At 41.0% G+C, this 20,932-nt stretch overlaps 1 protein-coding gene across 3 annotated transcripts in view; it reads left to right on the top strand.

The window, feature by feature from the left end:
- Positions 1-699: 699 nt before the first annotated feature.
- Positions 700-20,932, top strand: part of APBB1IP (amyloid beta precursor protein binding family B member 1 interacting protein) — a 101,947-nt gene continuing 81,714 nt past the window's right edge. For 2 of the 3 annotated variants that reach the window (XM_070600896.1, XM_070600895.1), the window contains exons 1-2: positions 700-1,189; positions 1,378-1,610. The gene's annotated coding sequence lies outside the window, so the exon portion shown is untranslated. Of the gene's footprint in view, positions 1,190-1,364; positions 1,611-20,932 lie in introns of those variants that run through there. The other variant, XM_070600897.1, reaches the window with a different exon arrangement.

Here is a 20,932-nt window from a genome sequence, read left to right as displayed (position 1 = left end):
AATCTTGTGTCATTTAGGTCTGGCTCAAGCGTCACTTAGATAGCGTCACGTCGGATAGACCATTCTGGATGACCGTAATTAATATAGCAACTCCATCCCCACTCTCATCACTCTCCATCCCTCACCTTTTAATTTCTCTCAAAATATTTACATTATTTGACATGTTAAATATTAATTTGTTTATTGTTTGTTTTCTCCCAACTAGAATGGACAACCCATGAAAGCAGGAATTGTTTTCACTACTGCCTTCCTTGTTCTTAGAAGAGTAAGTTTCTCATTTAATAAATGACTGAACTCTCTGAAATTACCTAATTAATTTATGCCTTTATGTCTCCACCACCCGCCCCGTGTGTAAACCCTTGAAGGCACAGCTCTACTGGGGAAGAGGGTTAATTTAACCACATGGACAAATCGTAACTGATTTTAATTTCTGTATTTTCAGGACGGGTCATTTCTAGTCAGTCCTTTGCTATTAAAATCCTGCGGCCAAGAATGGCCTTGTGCATATGCATTACTTCTTTTCATAGCTGTTATCTCTGTAATGCATTCTTCAAAGGGGGGATCACTGAGTCAAAGGGGAATTGCGTACGCAAGTTAAATAGCTCTTGCCAAATTCCCTTCCACAGGGTTCATCTCAGTTTGGATTTCCACCAGCCACGTGTGAGAGGCCACAGCCCCGCCTGCCAACCGAGTGTCGGTAAGCTTTGGGGGGTTTGCCAATCTGATAGTTGAGAAAAGGCCTCTGCTGAGCGCGCCCCGCCACACCCCCGCCCCCTCCCCCTCCCTCTCTCCCTCCCCTTCCCCTCCCCCTCCCCCTCCTCCTCCCCCTCCCCCTCCTCCTCCCCCTCCCCAGCTCCTGCAGACACCGCTTATCTCGGGCCGGCGGCGGGTCGCCTGCGGGCTGGCGGGCGGGGAACGCGCGGGCCGCCCCTCATCCCCTCCCGCGCCGCTTCCGCTGCGGGTGGGCTGCGCGCCCCCGGGAAGACCGGCCCTTGCATAACCGGCCCGAAAGAGGAAGCACAGAAAGGGCTGAAGTAAACGCTTAGGAAGACCGTTGCAAAATAAATCGGGCTTTCGAGCTTGTGGAACCATCATCGGGCCCCAATCCCGTAGCCACTCATATATCGAGGCGACAAAAAAGGGTCCATTCGCGAGGGACGCTCCTGCGAGAACGGGGCGCGCGGCGCAGGTAGTGGAGGGATGAAAGATGAAGGCACAACTTTTCCCAGAATTAAAAATTTATATTTTTTTCTTCAAGGTTGTGGTGTAGAGGGGGGAAGTAAGACGAAATGAGGCACAACTGGCTGAGTTAGAAAGAGCAGCCCCGAGTTTGAGTCTCAACCGTGTCTATTTCTCCGTGGGTGTGTCTCCCACCAGGCGCCCCTCTTGCACCTCGATGCAAAGCAGCGCGGCGAGAGCCACACGTCTGCGCGCTGCGTGGAAGGGCAGGGCTGACACCACTTCCTCCCCGAGGCCGTGGACCTGAGCCCGGGTGGAGCCGAGTGCACGGCGTCGCCTTCCCCGCTGGCGCCCCGACGCCGACCCGCGCCCCGCCAAGTGCCCGCCAAGTGCCCTCCAAGTGCCCGCCAAGGCCCTGCAGATCCGTCAAGGTAAGCGGCGCCGGCCGGCGCGGGAGCGCTGGGAGCGGCAGCCGGGACCCTCGGGGCTGTAACCGGACCGACCATGTGTCAGGCCCGTCGGGTCCAAGGCCAGACCCAGCTCCCGGCGCTGGCCGAGTGAACGCGCGCCCCCCGCTTGGCCCTCGAGGGGAGCGGGTCCCCGGGGTCCCCTCCGCCGATCTCCGCGCTTGACCTAGCCCCGCGGGCATTGTTTCATCATCTTTAACTGATTTCCTGCCCAAAACGTTGCTGCAAGTTCAAACTGGGAACCAGTGTGAACCCTCGCCTGGCCGGCGGGTCCAGGAGCCCCCAATCTGACTCACTCTGAAGGGACTAGTGGGGGCATTTTAGGGCACCGTAGATAAATGCAAGGCGGGTGAGAATTTGAGAGTGTCTCTGACGCATCTTAGAGTGTTTCCTTCCTTTATAACTTTCAGACGGCTGTTTTTTCCTCTTTAAAAATAACATTTCCTCCAAATTATTGTCCTTTTCATTTTAAAATAAGATAGAGGAAAGATTTAGACACCAGGCAAAAGTGTCGTAAGTTGGCCTGGAAATGAATGTCCCGAATGCCATTTTATAGCATGAAGGCAGCTAACTAGGATGTCCTTCTGCCCAGGAGGACCTCACGCCGGCTCCCGCTAAACATCTTGCCCGGAGTACCTCTAATTTTCCATCAGGGAAGGTATCTTATCGTTCCTCCCATTGTGGAACGCTAAGTGTGTTGTTTCCTAGTGCCACTAACCGCAAGGTGTTTCAAAAAGAACTTTTATTGTGATCATTAGAGAAAGAGAAATGAGTAACAGAGTTTTTACTCCCCAGGATATTATTGCTGGTGGTAAAAGGGGTTTAAACAAAGGCAAGTGTACTAGCCACTACTAATTTTAAATTTTAGGGCTCTGCACAGAAACCAGAAAGAGAGCCTTTGTCCCTTTGAAAATCTCCAGGGGCTGTGTCCCTCTGGCCTCACTGAAATGCTGGAGGGGCCCGCGGGCAGTCTCACAGTACTGCTGGCTAGCAAAATGAGCAGAGGAGCTGCTAAGAAATCTCTGATGTCTTCCGGATGGCATTTCCTGTCTGTTCAATGTGTTGGGAAAGTTCTAAGAAATTTACTATCATCTTATTCATAGTTTTCACACTATTACCAACCAATATTTGTGTCCTTTCTAGGTATCTGGGAGACTCGAGTTCTAGTTCCTACCTGTCTGTAACTAAACAGGGATGACCTTGACTAAGCTGCTCTAACCTCTCTGATTCTGAGATAACTCATGGGTGGAGCGAGGTGATTGGACTACCTCACGTCTGTCATTAAAAAGCAATTGAGGATTTGCTATAATTCTTTGAATTTGTCCTTTCTAGAATACTGGCAAAGTTAGAATTCCTGCGCATTAACAAAAAAGAATGGGGAAAATAATAATGATAACAGATTTTCTTAGATTCTGACCTATCAATTCTTTTGAGGCCCTTTGTTTCTGAGAAGTTCCTCTAAAAACAGAGTCAATTTCTGGCCTATATGTAAGATGGCAAATTTCCATTTTATTGAAAAACTAAGATAGGGAGTTGGTGTGCCCCAAGCTTGAGCAGGTCAATATTTCAACATTCTTCGACTGCTATTTCCAGAGAAATATAGCTTTATAATATGGATTACCTTATGATTTAGTTACTTTAAATATTAAACACAATACTGACTAGATTACATAGTGTCCATTAAATTTTTCGTATTTTTATATCCTAAGAATATATACAACCACCCACTAGTTTTTTGTCTTTTTTCACTTATAAATAAAAAGTTCTAGATATTTTCACATTATTACTAAGTAAGCTGTTTATGAAATTCATTGCCATAAATGTCTGTGTTTGATATGCCGCTTTGAATTTTCTTTAAACAATTCTACTTTCAAAAAGAATTATTATTTTCATTTATTTCTAATCCTCTTCAATTTTATTTTAATTATTTTTATACCTAAAACCTCTTGGTGAGTCCACAAATCTTATAATAAATTAGGTTTGTGTTTCATAGTCTATCACACCCAAATCTTTACAATTGTATTGGATCCTATGAGTTTATTTTATAGAAAATAAAATGGTCTTAGGAATTCTCACTTCAAAATACAATTCTTATTATTAACATAATTAATATTTTCAGTATGAAAATGTATATGTGTTTTATGTCAGTTCTGTCATCCTAAGTGGCAAGTAACTTAAAGTTTAAACATTTATTATAAATTCAAGTACATAATAAAGGCCAGGATTTAAGGCATCAGATTGATACACTGGTTGTATAGTGATGTTTATATGTCTAACAGTTATAATTATCATAGAACCCTAAGTTTTAGAGGAAACTGCTATACATGTGGAAAAGGAACAGATTTCTCTTGAGAAGAGAGAATTGCAGCACTGAGGAATGGCGTCAAAGGACCTGTAATCAGTCTAAGGGCGAGATGCTCCGTGCAGCATGACAGGGCAGGGGCTGAGGGCGGCTTCCAGGGACTAGAGGAGGCGATTTACCGCCTCATCCCCTTTACCTAGCCAAATTCCTGACGCCATAGTTAGGAATCAAAAAGTGCTAAATGTACGGCATATATCAGATCCACTTCTGGGTTGTACCATCAAGATGTCTGCAGCCCCTGAGACCCAGCTGGCCCCCTTGGTACCAACCCTGGGGCCTGAGCGCAGAGATGTAGCTCCACTCCAAGGCACCACACCCGCTCAGTCTGCAGTCTGGAACTTGAATTCATGACTCAGTTTCCAAACATTGTCTGAACATTGACTATGGACTTGAATCATTAAGAGTCACATTGTAAGAGCTGTTTTCTTTCTTCTCTGTCAACTCAGTTTTCTCGTTATCACCAAATGGTCATAGTAAATAATAATTATTATTTTATTTAGCTTATATTTTGTACCAGACCCTGTGCTAACTAGTTTAGATGTGTCATTTCCTTAATCCTCACATCCTGGGCTTATATTATTATTATCCCCCTTTTATCATTGAGGAAATGAAAGCACAGAGAGGTTAAGAAACTTATGCTGGGAGTAAGCAGCAGAGCTGACATTTGGACCGAGCCAGTCTGATACCAGTGCTCAAGGTGCTGTACCGGGACCAAGGGCTCAAATGGTGAAAACTCCTGGGGCCTATCCTCAGTAAAGTCCTAGTCTGGTAGGGAGACATAAGTAGGCAGCTAGAATTCTCCAGGTACCTAGAGTTGTGGGCTGTGGGAGCCCATATCGGATGCCTACACCAAGCTAGGGTCAAGGAAGGGAGGATGCAATGAAGGGAACCAAGCAGAGAGCTGGGCTTGTTATAGTGGGACGACAAGATATTACCATCAGTGTTGAAGTTGTTATCTTTATATATATCTCTTGAAAAAGTAATCTGCTTTGGCAGCAATCCTGTTTTCATTTTTATCTTTGTTATATTCTGATCCCTCTCAACAGCTTACTAGGTTGATTAAATCAATGAGGCAGTGAGTATAATGTGTTTTTCTAATTCTACTGGAGATCTTTCTGACTTCGTCTCTATCACAGTCTCAGGAGTGAGATGGCTGTGGGCTAGGATGAGGGATCCATGCTAAACACCCAGCAATTATGTTTCCACTAACCAGCTGGAGGATACACGTCCACAGAGCTATATCATTTCAAACTGGAGAGAAAATGAAGAGTGACAGTAGGACAAGTAAATACTAGGCAGGATTTATTTTTTTTACTTTCTATTTTATATATGAAATATTTCATATATCAGAAAGATGATATGATATATATGTTATACACAAATAATAATAAAGCCAACATCTGGGTACCTAATCTCCCAGCTGAAGCAGTAAAATATTACCAGTACATTTGCTGACCTCCTCCCATTGCATTCCCCTTTTTTCTCAATAATCGTTATTCTGAATGTGCTACTTTTTAAAAAAAACATTGAGAAAGCTTGTGCATGCATTCGCAAAGTGATATCAAACTGGGATTTAGAGGACATTGGCTGTTGGGAAACTGGAATTAGAGTCTCCACCAATTCCAGGCAAGGTCATTAAGCAAGTGTGCTAGGAAGTCAAGATGCCTTACTTAAGAGTAAGTGCCGCAGAAATAGTTAGTGGTGTCTGTCATTAATCAAGTAACTAAGATTCATCAGTGGATAATTATAATTTTGTATGTGTGTTGTGTGTGAGGAAGATTGGTCCTGAGCTAACATCTGTTGCCAATCTTCCTCAAACAAAAAGAGGAAGCTAACATCTGTGCTCAACTTCCTCTTTTTTTTTTTTTATGTGGGATGCTGCCACAGCATGGCTTGACAAGCTGTGCTAGGTCCACGCCCAGGATCCAAAACTGCAAACTCTGTGCCGCTGAAGCAGAGCATAAAAACTTAACCACTATACCACAGGGCCAGCCCCAATCACTGGATAATTATAATTTTTAACTGTAATAAAAAATATGTAACTTAGGAACTGCTAATTTTCTCCTATTACTTAGATTTTCCCTTTAAATGCAATTCAGTCATCCAAAAAATGTTTCCTAAGCACTATTCTGGGTGCTTGGAACCTGTTGGTAAACGGAAGAGACAAAGATCTCTGCATGTGTGGAGCTTATATTCTAGTGGAGAGATGCAGACACTAATCAATAAGCACAATAAATAAGTAAATAATATAGGTATTAGTAAGTGAAATGTGCTATAAAAAGACCAAGTTGAGCAAAGTAAAGTTGCAGTTTGAAAGAAAGTGGTCAGGCTTGGCCTGACTGAGAAGATAAGATTTGAGCAAAGGTTTGAAGGAGATAACTAAGAAAGAGTTAACTAAGAAAGAGGCTATCTGCGGGAACAGTGTTCCAAGCAGAGGGAACAGCCAGTGCCAAGGCTGTAAAGCAGGAGTATGCCTGGCATATTCCGGGAACACGATGGCCCATGTGTTTTAAGTCAAGGATTAATTTTCAAGCCAGGCTAACCAGTAATCTTTCTATGAATGGACTCAATCTAAACCAGTTTTCCTGGAGTTTGGTTCTGTGCAGAAACAATTATAAATTTTCCCTAAATTGGTTTGGATTGGCCCTGGATTACAGTAGTATAGCACTTGCTGGTACAGTTTCTTTTTATTTTTGTCATAGAGCCTAGTTCACTGCTACATACATTTGTGCAAATGACTCAGTGAGTATGTTTTGATTGAATCACAGAGAAAGAGAAAGAGCTTTTGTTTTTGGTTCTTTAGGTATAACAAACGCTCTGCTCTCAATAGCATCTGTTAAAAAATAATGACTCACACTGTATGCAAAACTAACTCCAAATGGATCATAGACCTAAGTATAAGAGGTAAAAGTATAAAACTCTGAGAAGAAAATATAGGAGTAGATTTTTATGACCTTGGGTGAAGAAATGGTGTCTAGATATAATACCAAAAGCACAGTTGAAAAAAGAAAAAATAGATAAGTTGGACTACATCTAAATATAAAACGTTTGTGCTGCAAACAACACAATCAAGAAAGTATAAAGACAGGGGCTGGCCCTGTGGCCTACTGGTTTGAGTTCAGCATGCTCCACTTTGGCGGCCTGGGTTCAGTTCCCAGGCACAGACCTACACCAGTCATTGGCGGCCATGTTGTGGCAGCAACCCACATACAAAATAGAGGAAGATTGGCACAGATGTTAGCTCAGGGCAGATCTTCCTCAGCAAAAAAAAGAAAGAAAGAAAGTACAAAGACAATGCACAGGATGGGAGAAAATATTTGATTTGCAAATCATATATCTGATAAGGGATTTGTATCCAGAATATTTAAAGAATTCTTACGGCAACATAATAATATATTAAAAAGACGTATAATCCACTTTAAAACTGGGAAAAGGATCTGAGTAGACTTTTGTCAAAAGAAGATATAGAAATGACCAATAAATACATGAAAACATGCTCAGCATCATTAGACAGAAGGGAAATGCAAATCAAAACCACAATGAGAACTTCATAGTCACTAGGATGGCTATAATCAAAATGATAGACACAGGTATTGACAAGGATGTGTAGAAATCCAAGCCTTCGTATACTGCTGGTGGAATGTAACATCGTGCCACAGCTTTGGAGAAACAACCTAGCAGCTCCTCAAAAATTGAGATAGACTATTACCATAACCCAGCAGTTCTACTCTAAGGAATCCCAAGAGAAATGAAAGCATATATCCATTCAAAATCTTGTACACAAATGTTCATAGCGGCATAATTCATAATAGCCGAAAAGTCAAAAAGCCCATCAACTGATGAATGCATTATCAAAATGTGATGTTTCAGTACAATGAAATATTCAGCAATAAAAAGAAATGAAGTGCTGGTACACATTACAATGTGGATGAACTTTGAAAGCATAATGTTAAGTGAAAGAAGCCAGACACGAAAGATTCCATTTTTATGATTCTGTTTTTATAAAATGTCCAGAATAGGCATATTCATATAGAAAGAAAGTAAGCTGGTGGTTTCTTAGGGCTGGGGAGGGAAGGGGTGAATGACAAGTGACTGCTAATGGGTATAGGGTTTCTTTTAGGGGAGAAGAAAATGTTCTAGAATTAGATTGTGGTTATGGTTGCAGAACCCTATGAATGTACCAAAAACCTTTGAATTATACACTTTAAAAGGTAAGTTGTAAGGTATGTGAGTTATAACTTAATGAAGCTATTTTCTTAAATCTGGAGCACAGGGCCTGTGTTCAAGGGCCACTGGGAAGATGAAAAGGTGCATCAGAAGCAATCTGTGCCCTGGCTTCAGTCCATGAAGTGAAAGCGTTTGGTGTACCTGCGGATTATAAAGGAAACAGTAGTCCTAGCAGCAAAGTAGGTTTTACGGGGAGAACAGGATGATGTCTGAAAGATGAAGTTGGCGAGGTCAATGGGGATTGGACTGTAGAAGAATTTAAAAGCCACATTAATGAGTCTGGACAGTAGAGAGCCACTAAAAAGTTTTCCTAATTGAGAGGATATGAACAGAACTGGGTTTTAGGAAGAAAACTCCGGTGGCATTTAAGAGGGAGAGACTAGAGGCAGGGAGATAAACAGTAAGCAGATGGCAGAGTCCTGTTAAGACTTGTGCAGGAGCTGACCTAGAGTGACAGTTATGGAGAGACTAGGACAAGTTCAAGGGCATTAGGAAGGCTGAACTGACAAGCCACACTGACTGATCAGATTGGGGACCTCAGGAACAGGAGGCTACCAAATGCCCCTGAAGTTCCCGAGAAGATGTCTGAGGGGAGATAATCAAGCTGTAGCTCAAGATAAATGTAGGCTGGGTCTTTTTGCTGGGGGTGGGGGTATTATCTGCGGAGAGGGATAGTCGTGTGTAGGTGGCTCCTTTTAACAGCAAGGCTGAAGCTGGTCCTCACAAACATCCTCAGCTATTAAGTTAGCCCGCCCTGTGGTTCTTTGCTGAGTCTATTCATCTTGCCTTTGTCTCATCTGCTTTTCCACTTCGTAATGTGGGGCTTCTGTTTCAGGACCACAATTCTGATTGCTCTCTCCCTTGACTTTGGTGTCTTATGCCCAGATGCCCAGTCCCAGCCTCACTTCCCCACATCATCCCATTCCTTCCCCAGGATCTCATTTTCACCCAGAGCCTCTCTGTGCTGACATTCTCCCCAATTCCCAAGACCACCCCTGGCTTGGATCTTGCTGCACCACCACCTATACTGGCAGGCCAGGAGAATTGGGGGCAGGGTGGAGACGAGCAAGCTAGAAGGGAGCCATGTTGTGGTTGCACCATTGTTGGGACCGCCTGGTGGAAATGCCCTGCAGACAACCGGAAGTGTAAATGCAGGGCTTAAAGGCAGGAGAGAGATGGAGACACAGATAGTAAGTAAGCTGTTTCTGCTTCCCTTTGCAGCAATATCTACAGAGACTAGATAATAAGACTAACAGAAAACAAAAGTCCGGGAGGTTACACCCCAAAGATAATCTGAGCAGAGCTAAAACGACTCAGTCATTTTTCTGAAATGGCAAATTTGTTGCCACCTTTATTTCACAAAGTCGTTCAAGCTGCATCTTTATTCATATATATGAAATCTGGATATTTTTACTATCTGACTAATACCTTTGTCAAGCCAGCCCCCTTGGACAACAGGAGGGTGAATGGAATGGATGGTGGGAACACTTGATGGACAGTCTTGGAAGTTTCACTGAGACCTTATCTGGAAAGGTCCATGAACACCTGACTGAAGAAATTAACCAACACAGTATCACATTTTTCTCTCTGTCCATATCAAACGAACCTAAGTTGTATCTTACTACGTTATCTGTCTTTTACAGCAAGACAACACTGGACAGTTACATTGTCCTGAAATAAGTTATTAGAGCTGAAATAGATAAAAAACAAAGACTCCATAATATACTAGCCAAAAAAATTAACACTGTATTTCATTTTATGTTTTAGATTCTATTAAGATTATGAAGCACCAAATTCTTTGATATTCTTAATATTTCTACATTCTGTTATGTGACATTATCTGTTTTATTCCTGTACTATAACTGTTCTGCTTTAATTATTGTCATTGTCGAAGTCTTTCATTATATTTTTTCTCCAAAATTTCCTCTGAATTTAACTCTGATTGCATCGTGCGTGTGTGTGTGTAGCTTTTGCTCTGGTTATTTTCTAGATAGTTACAAATTCTCCTTCTGAAATTTTTTTCTCTGATCCCTAAGTTGTTAGGAAAATGCTTTTTTCCTTAAGGATTTTTAAATTTATTTAATCTTTTATTACTAATTTCTATTTTTATTATATTTTGGTCAGAGAATGTAGTCTGCACAATTTCTTCTTTGGAGAATTAATTGAGATTTTTCTGGTATATGACTAGTTTTCAATAAGTATCTTAAAAGCTAAACTTAATGTTTACTCAAATCTTCTATAATATCTTTGCTTTTCCCGTTAATTAGTCAAATAGAGAGAGGAAATGTGTTACTATTGCTAAGGTCATAATTTTGCAAGCCAAGTGTATAGTTTTGTTTTTGGTAAAACATTGATTTAGTCTTCAAAATAATTTGTATAAATAAATGAATATATTCTTGGCTGAAAATTTAATGATGAATCACTTCTGAACCACAGTGCTGAGTTCTTAATTGCAGTTGCCTCCAGAGAAAAAAAAAAATAAGCTAATGACAAGAAAAACACTCCCTGGAAAGTTATTAAGCATAGTAACAAAAAATAAACAAATAAAATACCCTTTTTAAAAATAGTCATCATAGGGGCCGGCCCCGTGGCCGAGTGGTTAAGTTCGCGCACTCCACTTCGGTGGCCCAGGGTTTCGCTGGCTCAAATTCTGGGCCTGGACATGGCACCGCTCATCAAGCCATGCTGAGGTGGCATCCCACATGCCTCAACTAGAAAGACCCACAACGAAAATATATATATGTACAACTATGTACTAGGGGGCTTTGGGGAGAAAAAGGAAAAATAAAAATCTTAAAAAAAAAATAGTCATCATAAAATTCACCAATCAGAAACAACACATGAAGGATGCATTTTAGTTCTAAACTAAATTCTTTAATTTAGTTAAATTCTTTTCACTAAAAATTTTTAGAGTCTAGGCAAGAAAGACAAGAAACTCTTGCAGTGCACTTTCCCCTCAACTTGTCCTCCTCAAATTGATCCCCAGTAATAATTAGGAGAATAAAGTCACACCCGGGCAGGTGAAGCGTTCCTCTCCTCCTTTTTGTGAGCAATCTTCACAGTGGAATTTAATGAAAAGGCAACCTGTGGAATGGGAGAAAGTATTTCTTAACCATATATCAAATAAGGGCTTAATATCCAAAATATATAAAGAACTCATCCAACTCAGTAACAAAAAAATAAATAATCTGATTTTTTAAAAATGGGCAGAGGATGTAAATAGACATTTTTTCAAAGAAGACATCCAAATGACCAATAACTACATGAAAAAGTGTTCAGTGTCACTAATTGTTAGGGAAATGCACTCAAACCACAATGAGATATCACCTCACACCTATTAGAATGGCTATCATCAAGAAGACAAGAGATAGCAAGTGTTGGCCAAGATGTGGAGAAAAGGGAATTGTTTTGCACTGTTGGTGGGAATGTAAGTTGGTTCAGCCACTACAGAAAATAGTATGGAGGTTCCTCAAAAAATTAAAAGTAGATCTACCATATGATCTAGCAGTCCCACTTCTGGGATCCGAAGGAAATGGTAACAGGATATCAAAGAGATGTCTTCACGAGAGAGAGAGAGAGGTCTCTCATGTTTATTGCAGCGTTATTCACAATAGCCAAGATATGGAAAACAACCTAAGTGTCAATCAACAGATGAATGGATAAAGAAGATTCGGTGTATATATATATACAATGGAATATTATTCAGCCTTGAGAAAGAAGGAAATCCAGCCATTTGTGATGGCGTGGATGGACCTTGAAAGCATTATGCTAAGTGGGATAAGGCAGACAAATACTGTATGATCTCACTCACATGTGGAATCGAAAAAAGCCAAACTCATAAAAATAGAGTAAAATAGTGATTGTCACGGGTTGAGGGGTGTGAGAATTGGGGAGATGTTGTTTTAGGGTCTGAACTTAGAACTAATCGATAAGTAAGTCCTAGAGATCTAATACACAGCATAGAGATTAGAATCAACAATACTGTGTTATAAACTTCAAAGTTACCAAGAGATGAGATCTTAATTGTTCTCACCACAAAAAGGAAATGGTAATTATATGACGTGATAGAAGTCTTAGCTAATACAGTTACTGTGGTAATCATGTTGCAATATATAAATGTATCAAATCAACATGTTGTACACCTTAAACTTACACAATGTTATATGTCAACTATATCTCAATAAAAAATATATATTAACCTCTTTGCTAACATGCCTTTTAAGTCAAGTTCTATGGACTTGAAACCATTTGTGATTCTTAAATGTATTTTAAATTATGACATGAGTACAACATTATAGAAAATGTGGAAAATAGAAAAAAACAGACCAGCACCCTAATATGAGTGTTATTTCACATGTTGATTTATTATCTTGTGGGGTTCTTTCTATGCCCTGGTTTTCTTACATTATTGTAATATTAGAATATAAATTATTTTATAGTCTACTTATTTTACTTAGTGGTAAATGGTATTGTCACAGTCTTCACAGCCATTTTTAATGGTAACAAAAAGAACAACATTGAGTACATTACATTAATTAACTCTTCCCATATTTGTTGGATATTTAGATTTTTTTTAATTTCCAATAATGCTGCCGTTTCATCTTCAGGCATATAGAATTCTTTCATAGTTTGTGAAATTTCCTTGAATTAAATTCCTAAAAGTTGAATTAGTGAACCAAAGAGAATGAACATTTCCATGATATCTAGATATTTAATAAATACTTGTGGACGAATGAGTAAATATAAAGAGCTTCTTTAAAGCTCCTGGATTTTAGGTCCTGCCTGGAAAATACCTCACTACTTGTAATGATCAGAAAACAGTATCCGCCCTAGATTAAACAGAAGGGAGTATATTACAAGTATGACTGTGTACAAAACTGGAAGGGGCAGGGAGTTTGTTTGATATTAATGGTCAAGAATAACACAGCCGGGAGAAGTGCCCATCATACTGTCAGGACTGTTCTGGCAAAACCTCACTCCTGCCAAGCCCCACTAGTCAGTCTGAGTTGACTGGGACAGAACAACCACCCCCAGAAGATTCTTTCTCCGTCTCTTACTTTAACTTCATGTTGCACGTTTCTACCTACGAAGACTCACCTCAGTGTCTCTGCTTGCCTGGATCACAGGTAGAACCCTGACTGCTAGAGAGCATGGGAAATGGCATTTCTAGATCTCTTGCTTCAATATTATGGGAACACATCACAAAAGGCACTTGGAGAGTGTGTTTGTGGTATCTGCTACAAAATTATAAAGGAGGAAGAGAGGGAGGAAGGAAGAGAAAGAAAGACAGAGGGAGGGAAAAAAGAAAAGCTTTTTTCGTCTACGACTCTTACAGTTTTACTATTAGACTTAAATTCTTAATCCAAGTTGAATTTAGCTTGTGTGTGGTGACAGGGTAGGGATCTGACTTTATTTTGTCCAAATGGGTAGCCAATTGTTTCTATACCGATTATTAAATAATCTGTTATTTTTCTACTGATTAACTACCTACTTTTTCAGATATTAAATTTGAATTCTGTAATCTCTGTTCTTTTCCATTGGTTTATTTGTGTAAATCCTGATGTACCAAAGATTTTTTCTTTAAAATACATTTTTTGTTATTATTTAAGAATAATCTTTTTTTCTTAGATGGAGTTTAGAATCAGCTTGTCAGCTTTTGTTTTGTTTTGTTTTTTATTCCATTTGGGGGTTGAATTGGAATTGCAGTAAGTTTTATATTCATTTAAGGATAAGTGACATCTTTACCATATTGAATGTTCCCTTCTAGTAACGTGGTAGTTCTCTCCATTTGTTCAGGTCTTCTTATGCCGTATGGTTTTCTCTATCTAGAATTGGCAAATTGCTTACTCCTGTATTTGTCATAGCTTTTGTTCCTGTTGTAAATTTGATCCGTCTTCTGTGTCACTTTCTAATATTTATTGCTGCATAGATAGGAATGTTATTGTTTTGTATGTATTTACCTCACAGCAGCCATCTTCCTAATTCTACTTTTCACTTGATTCTCTTGAATTTTCTGTGTAGACAGTTATATCACCTACTTACTATGCTAATTTTGTCCTTTCCCTGTTGCCCATGTGCCAAATCCACTGCAGTACTTTTGTAAATAAAGTTTTATTGATACTAGCCATGCTTGTTTGTTTACTATTGTCTCCAGCAACTTCTTCCCTACAACAGCAGGCTTGAGCAGTGTGACAGAGACCATAGGACCCGCAGAACCTAAAACATTTACTATCTGGCCCTTTATAGAAAAAGTTTGCTGAATCCTACCACAGAGTATCTAGACATTTGAAATCTTTTTTCCGGACTTTTATTGTCTAAGACCACCCAAACAACTTTAAATAGTAACAATGATGATGTGACTCTTTGACTTGTGTCTAACTTTAATAGGAAGACTTTCTGTGTTTTACAATTAGGATAATGGTTGCCATTGGTTTCTGGTAGATACCCTTTATCGAGTTAAGGAATGTGCCGACCATTTCAACTTTACTAAGAGGTGTCTCTCAGGCATGGGTTTTAGAATTTAGCAACTGCCTGTTCACCATACATTGAGATGATCCTATGGTCTGTCATTTAATATTTGGATTTAGTGCATTATGCTAATATATTTCTTAGTGTTGAGCTGTTCTGGTATTCCCTGTTATTATGTATTATACTTCTACTATACTGCTGTATTCAGTTTTCTCAAATTTTATTTGGGATTTTTGCGTCCATATTTGTAAATAATGTTGATTTGTTGTTTTCTTATTTTCTGACTGCTTTTTTTAATAACAACTTATTTTTGTTACTATGTCATAAGTCTCTCTGAAGGCATCAATTGGAATTTTTGAAAAATCTTTCCTCTGTTTCTCTTTCATCAACTCTGTGTCCTCAGGGGTTAAGATGTTGGGTTTTAGTCTGCATGCTCCCATGCTTCTTGTTTTTCCTCAAATATTTCGTGGCCCTTGGTTGTTGATTTATCAACAACCTTCGTTATCTTAATTGAAGGGCTTGAATAATGTAGGAAGGTGGTGGTGTTTCCTAGGCAACTGTAATAAGCCTCTTTCTTCACTAGGAGACTGACTCCAGGTCCTCTAGATGAATATGGGAGTTGCTAGACAGGCAGCTGACCCCTTTGGTTTGGATGACAATCAGACTTCTAAGCTTAAGCCCTCTTTGAGTGCCCTTTACTCAGGGCCTGCAGAGCTTTGTGCTGGAGATGGAGCACCTGAGCATTCTTAGCGCATGTCACTGAATGTGGACCTTGCTCTTTTCACTCCCTTCTGATTGATTGATAGTTGGCTGGGTGGATCTGACTGTTAGGGGGTCCCAAACTTTCTGGGCACTTTGTTTTGGGGGGCTCAAGACCCACTTTAAGAACCAGTGAAACGTTACTCTCCCACATTATTTAAGGCAAGTTTCTTACTGATTTTAGACTGGGGGCGATTGAGGCATCTCATTGTTCCTTGTGACAGAGAAGTCAAATTGCCCATAGAAGTCAATCCGTTAAATAAGTCCTCCTCCAGTTGGCTGTCCCTGGATTCCTGTCCTTGCTGACCATGAGCTTGGGCACTTTCCTGGGCTCTGTCTTTGGCAGCCATCTTCTAGACTCATATTGGACTGCTGTTTCCCTAACTCGGGTTGGTCAGTCTATGTAGTCCCTTCTTCATAATATCTTCTAGAAATTCTTCAACATTTTGGTCTGGTAATGCCATCCTGCCTTCCTTTCCGGACTGTTATAGAGTCATTTCATTGGAAGTTTAGGAGCGAGTGTATATTAACTGCCCACTATTTGGAACCAGAAGTTGTCAGTGCATTTTCAACGTTCCTGCCTCCATGCAAGCAGCACTATGTGCCACTTGCTGTGCCAGGGCCTGCCTATGCTAGTTTAATCCTCACTGCAATCTTATGAATGAGGTTTTCTCATCCCTGTTTTACAGAGGAAAAAACTGAAGCTCAACAGGGTGAAGGAAGTTGCTCAAGGTCATGCGGTAGTTAGCACTGAACTCAGGTTTGACTCACCCGGTCATTACATTCCCACCTAGTAAGGTTTTTGGGGATAGAGCAGGCCTCCAACATGTACCCTTTGAATGATGATCGAGGGTAATTTCAAGTTCCTTATTCACTGTTTTTATTTTCTTGACAGACGAATTAAGTAGAGAATTGGCTGAGTGGTCTGAATAAAACTGACAGAACATTGGAACAGTCTGTGTTTTCAAGTCCATTATTTCCATTCTGTGCTTGTTCTTTCTCACAGCTGGAAGAGAGAAATTTAAAATGCGGTAGCTGTAGACTGGGTGGGATCCTATGTAGACTGTTTGGAGAAAAATATAGTTAAATTAAAAGGTTCTCATTTGCCATATATAAAAATAACACCCATAGGAAACTATGTGTAAATATCCTTCACAAAGAAATTGAAGAAACTCATATAGAGCCATTAAAAATTATCAGATGTCCACTGAACTAATAGGTGCCCTTCTTGGCTTCATAGACGTGCTCGGATCTTGACTAGTTTGCTGTTAGTGATGCTCTGTAGGCAGGTTAATTTCCGTCTAGTTGGCTTATTCGGGGACACAAATTTCTGTATTTTTCATGACAAACATCTCATATTTACGGCAAAAGAAATTGTCAAATTATTAATCTATGCTGACATTATTATATATTGTAATGGCATAATAATTACTAGTTGTAATTAATAATAAATTAATGATTTTTGTCCCTCCTGATGAGTAGATAACAATGCTTAAATTCTCCGTAGAGAAAGCATTAGGGGCCAGCCCTGTGGATGAGTGGTTAAGTTCACACACTCCGCTTCAGTGGCCCAGGGTTTCACCAGTTTGGATCCTGGGCACGGACCTAGCACCGCTCATCAAGCCATGCTGAGGTGGCATCCCACATAACACAACTAGAAGGACCTACAAGTGGAATATACAACAATGTACTGGGGAGCTTTGGGGAGAAGAAGAAGAAAAAAAGAAAGAAAGAAAGCATTAACATTTTTAAATTTTAAAAAAATAATATAATTGTGTCATTATTAATTTTTAATGCTTGCCCTCTCTGAGTTCTCATCTTTACGTGGCTAAAGACTGACAGTTTGGCATTTTTTAACGCACTGAATTGTAACGTAAACTAGTCATTTACCAGATATCCACCCTTACGTGACATTTATCTTTTCAAAGCCTGCATTTCTTCACTTTCAAATAAGGATAATATATTTTGCAGAGCCATTGAAAGGATGAGAGGTGTAGCATATAAAGTGTAGTATAGTGCTTGACACATAGAAGGTGCTGGAATGGTAGGTGATATGATCATTTGTTCCACTTAGCTACAGCTGCGTAACAAACCGCCCAACTTAGTGCTGTAAAACAGACAATTTTATTAAGGTCATGGGTTCTGTGGGTCAGAAATTCAGAAAGGCCACAGCAGGGCTAGCTTTTCTCAGCTCCATGATGTCTGTGACCTCAGCTAGGAAGACTTGAACCGCTGAGGGTGACCCACACAGCTGCAAACTGCTTTCATCTGGAGGATTTTTCGCTCAGCTGCCTGGCTGCTGGACTGGGTTGGAACTGGTGACTTGAGTGCCTCTTGCGGCCCCTCCAAGTGGCTCTTGCTTCTCACAGTGTGGCACTGGAGTCCTAGAAGGAATGTCTGGAAGGAGTTCTGAGAGGCCCAGGGGGATGGCCTTGAATGGCCTACCCTCCAAACCCACATAGTGCCACTTCCATCATTCTTCCATCAAAGCAGTCACAAGCCTGCTCAGATTCAAGAGGAGGGGACATAGACCCCATGTCTTGATGGGAGAAGTGTGAAGAACTGGAGGCCATGTTGGAGCCACCAGCCGTCACCATCATTAGTATTATAGTGTGAATATGCTTCTTGTTTATGAAGAAGGAAAGGAAGTGCTTCATAATCCATAGGAATTGAGTGAATATTTGCTTCAAGACGTTATGCAATTACCCAGGGCAGGAACATTAATGGTAAGAGTGAGCTTGATTCCCCAATCCGCAGGTTAAACACCAGATTCTTTTTCATTCCGTACCTTTAAGCGATAGAAAGATGTGATCGTTTTTAATGCATTTTTAACATTGAGATAATGGAGGGTGTGAGGAGTGCCTTCTTTCCTTGTATTTGACCTAAAACACAAGCCATTTTTTTTTTAAGATTTTATTTTTTTCCTTTTTCTCCCCAAAGCCCCCTGGTACATAGTTGTATGTTCTTCGTTGTGGGTCCTTCTAGTTGTGGCATGTGGGATGCTGCCTCAGTGTGGCTTGATGAGCAGTGCCATGTCTGTGCCCAGGACTCAGACCAACAAAACACTGGGCCACCTGCAGTGGAGTGCGCGAACTTAACCACTCGGCCACGGGGCCAGCCCCAACACAAGCCATTTTTGTCTTAACTAAAAGTTTTGGTTCTCATAATCCCTTCACGGTCTGGACTTGCCTGTGCCTTTTTTAAAATTCTTTTTAGACTTTGCCATCTACTTGTAGAGCAGTGGTTCTCAAACTTTAGTGTGCAATAGAATCACACCAAAGGATGGTGAAAACACAGATTATTGGTCCCCACCCCCAAGTTTCTGATTCAGTAATTTTGGAGTGGGGTCCAAGAATTTGCATTTCCATGTCTGGGTGATGCCGATGCTGTTCGTGTGGGGGCCCACACTTTGAGAACCACTGTAGCAGAGAAAATGCAGAACCAGATCCAAAGGTGAGCTTTGGCCTCGCTAGATGACTCAGCAATATCAACCTGCCATGTGCTTTCAAGCGTCAGGCAGTCTTCTCCTAAGATGTGTGTACTAACCAGACAATGACAGTGATGATAGAACCACTCCCACCACTTGCTGAGCATTTGGTAAGCCCTTTGCACACATTATCTTATTTAATCCTTACAGAAACCTGGCAAAATGTTCCCATTTTATAGATTTAGAAACTGAAGCTATTAAGGCTGTTTCCCAGCATCACACCCGAGTAAGGGCAGAGCTGAACCCACGTCTCCAGAATCCAAAGTGCGTCCTCCTGCTCATAACATCTGCACATCCCATCAACCTCAGGCTGCCGAGAACAACCCCTCACCCCGAGAGAACTCATGGTCTTTCGTCTCTGATCTCTTATGGCTTGATTGATGCCTTTTATACTAATTACTGTTATGCAGTGTTGTTATTTTCGTGTCTGTCATCCTCTTTAGACTATGAACTGTATCCGTTTAACAAATATTCAAGGTATGGATTCTAGCAATTACTATAGGGTCTGGCAGAGAGTTTGCATTCCCTAAGTGTTTCTTGAGCTAATGAATGAATGAATTCAGAAGGGAAAAATCATGGTACAAAATCGCAACCTGTCACTGGATAAGTAAATGAGTTTATGTGAAAATAAGTGATCAGTACGTGTACCTATTCGTGTGTCACCTATTTCTCTAGGTCTTACCAACCTAAGGGAATATGCAATCAGGAAATACGGTTATTCTAACGGTGACTGAGTAATAGACCCTGCTTTAGCCACCCTGGATGGCATCTCTTGACCCCAGCTCATAGGCTCTCCCTGGCTCGTTCCTGGCGTCCTGGGTGTGTCTTATGTGAGCTCTGGGAGGTGACTGTCCTGTGAAAAGGACTGCAGTCTTTCCTACTGCACCATCTGTGGATCCCCATCTGTGGCACTAGTGCTGTCACTACAGGCTGCACATCGTTCCTGTGGTGGCTTCGCCTTCGCCCTTCCCCCAGTGGCAGCTCTGCATTTCTCTCTTGACCTCTGTGCAATTAGCGTGGCCCCAGCTGTCATTCCAGGCAGTTCCAACATAATGCACAAAACAGACCTGTGTTCTTGGTTTCCTTTAGGATCTCAAAAGATATAGTTCTTTTTATTTTTAACCTTCTTCCTTTTCTTTCAACTTGTGACCTCCCCGTCTCCACCACACACAACCAAGAATCTCCCTGGGGCCAGGTGGTTTCCGTCGTGGGGAGGCATGGGCAAGAGGAAGGATCCACAATGCGAGACTGTTGACTCTAACAGTTGTAGTCACCATGCTCCTCCTCAGCCTGCGTCCGTGCACATGTTCCTCCGGGCTTCCAGGAGGCTGAGAGATGGCTGCGGTTCCAGTTGCTTCGTGGGATTAGGACCTATATTTACTGAGCTCTCAGATCTAGCCAGGACTATTGTACCTACTTTACATATGTTAATTTAGAGAATTCTCACTTTGACCTCATAAAGTAACTTATTATCACACTTTTTCAAAGGTGAGAAAATTAAAACACTGAGAGGTTAAGTGACTTGCCCAAGGTTACACAGCCAATAAGTGGCAGTGCTAGGTTTTGAACCAGGGCATCCTGATTCTAGACTCTGTTCTTGTTTCTTTGGGAGGGTCTTGTCTGCCTTGTGTGGCTCAGTGGTCCCCCAGCCTGAGGCCCACCCAGATAGGCCCACATATCACAAAAAAATGAGCACGTAATAGAAGCCCCACACACACTGCACCCCAGCTCCTTCTGGAAGGTGAGTTTGGAGAAAAATGCTAGATGTTTTTTGTTTTATTTTGAGAGGTGAATCATCTTGATTGTGAAGGAGTAAAAATTCAGTTCCTTTCTTGTTTCAAAATAGGAGAGTGAAAAGTATTGTCAGTAGCATTTTGAGGAAGAAGAGAGAAAACTTACTAAGAGACTCAGGAAAAGAATCAAAACTGGGTTGCCACTGAAAAATCTTAAATGTACTTCAGATTTTCCTGCTATAAATTTTTT

The sequence above is a fragment of the Equus przewalskii genome, chromosome 30 (genome assembly GCF_037783145.1).
Source record: "Equus przewalskii isolate Varuska chromosome 30, EquPr2, whole genome shotgun sequence".
Lineage (NCBI taxonomy): Eukaryota > Metazoa > Chordata > Mammalia > Perissodactyla > Equidae > Equus > Equus przewalskii.
Note: the sequence above shows the minus strand (reverse complement) of the source record. Positions and strands in the feature narration are given on the sequence as shown.